The sequence below is a fragment of the Anneissia japonica genome, unplaced genomic scaffold (assembly GCF_011630105.1).
Source record: "Anneissia japonica isolate Jap-2015-1 unplaced genomic scaffold, ASM1163010v1 scaffold288004_len88128_cov121, whole genome shotgun sequence".
NCBI classification, from domain to species: Eukaryota; Metazoa; Echinodermata; class Crinoidea; order Comatulida; family Comatulidae; genus Anneissia; species Anneissia japonica.
This window is the reverse complement of record NW_022697403.1, coordinates 28120-30306: the sequence shown is the minus strand read 5'-3', so window position 1 is coordinate 30306 and position 2187 is coordinate 28120. Positions and strand designations below refer to the sequence as shown.

General features: G+C 35.8%; 1 pseudogene; it reads left to right on the top strand.

Annotated features, from left to right (window-relative positions):
• Positions 1–2187, top strand: part of LOC117102229 — a 40177-nt pseudogene that overhangs the window by 10274 nt on the left and 27716 nt on the right.

Below are 2187 nucleotides of genomic sequence, written 5' to 3'. Positions count from 1 at the left end.
GGAAGTTTATGCGTGATAACAAATTCAGGGGAAAATGTATTAAAAATTAAAATAAAATTGGTTTTATTAAAAATATAATAACGGTCATGCAGTAACTTGATTCATTAGAGAGCTTTCGTTATCGTTCGAGAATCAATTAACGAGAAACCTCCTGTTTACGTACTCGTACCAAACAATTGCCAGCTTTCGCTACCTCGTTGCACATTCTCTATAAAAATATTTTTGTTTATGTACCTGGTATTGTCATCAAACACTTCCTGATATCGTTTTCAAACAGCTTAAAATGCTCAGATGGTTGGAGCGAGAGCTGGACCCCACCCAGGCTCCGCCCCCCTGATCCCCCAATCAACTGGTGTAGTCACTCGCGCATTTCTAATCTTTGAAACTAGGACTTCCTACCTTCTACTATGTAGACGGCTTAAACAACTTTATATATAAATTGGATTGGCTGCGCATGTACCTAAATACAATGGCACGCTCGCCTATGGATCTTGTGGAACAAGTCTTCTCAGATAAGGACTATAAACCATGGGCCCAGTGTACACATTTGGCTCATGTATATTTTAAATAACCCAGTTCATCTTTCACCCCTGTTATGGACAGACAAGAACACAACCCCCTCCCCACATATTTTTAAGAGGGTAGGGCCCTCACGTTTTGACTGCAATGTAATTTCATATGTAAAGATGATGCCTGAAAGTTGTTGAACTTAACTGCATAAATGACCCAGGTTTTAACGGGAAAAAAACGTTGTACAACCTGTGTACTGTATTGTACATCTTATTATAGTAAGATACCGGTATCACTAACGTCTGAATTACCTATAACACACGACTTGAGTATGCATGCTTTTGTTATAATTTGAGAAGTATGAGAAAAATATTTTAGGGCACACAAAGTAGGTAAAGTAAATACATCAAAAGATAATTAAGTTCAATTTTCTATGGTAAAATACAGATTAATTAAATCCTTATGATAGCCTAAAATCGCTGATAAAAGATCGTGGTGGTGTTATGATGATGACTTTTACTATATAATTGTGTCATTTCCGACCAGCTTGAGGTAATATTCCTACAAATGTCACCCAAGATCACAAAGGGGCTGTAAACTCGTACTCTATCAATTTTTTTTTAAATGTAAATGAATAGAGCACATCATTAACTTTATAATGAGGGCTCATTTACCTTAATCGGACAATTATGTATAAAGTTAAGCTATTTTAAATTATAATTATTATCTATAAACTGGCCTATAAAGTTCTGAGCAAAAGGGCTTTAAAAGTACTGAAGAAATTGAAGAAAAATCACAGTAGCAGTCAAAGAAACTCCTTAGCAACGACACAGTTCCCATTGAGCTATTTGTGATGAAATTTTCTACGGTTTGCTGGAACTATAAATAGGAAATATTTTGGGAACAGAAATCTACTTTTAACAAAACCCCAGGGAGTTAATTAGTGATACCCAGGGGAAAATTAGTATACCTTTATAAAGCTGAAACATCCACGTACTGATTATGGCATCCCTATTGTTCTGATGAATTTAGTAAACATAAGTGTTTTATTAGTCAAGAGAGAGTGTTGTAACGGGGTGGGGGTGGGTCTGGATTTGTTTTATAAATTTATAAGCATTTTTTTAAAATACAACATTTTCAGAATTATGCAAGTATTTACAAGTAAAATGATCAGGATTTCTATTGTTGCAAGCTACATTGTAGCATGGGGAGGTGGTAAGCTGTTTAAGCAAGACAATAATCCCTCCATTCGAACTACCGGTCCCATCATTAAAATACTGGTAGATCAAATGAAATACTCTCTATCTTCTTTAAAACATTTAGCGTTTATGCGTTCGCAATACTTAATTGAATGCTAGGCCAGGCCTATACCTTACTTTGTGACCAGTGATCCAAATCAAATTATGCCAAGGGCTGATGGGAAATTATGCTAAATTATACCAAATACCAAATTAAATTTAATGGTTGTATAAATATAGCGCCTTTCTCCCACCTAAAATGGAAGCAACACTATTCTCAATACTATTACTGTGTACCCAGTGGTGTCGACGGTATCAGGTCTAATCTTTCCGACTGGGAAGGGTAGAGTAATTGGAATGGCCAATTTTCCGGACGGTAGAAAGTTGGTGGTGTCAGGGAATCAAGAACCCTACAATATATGCTATATTCAATATATAT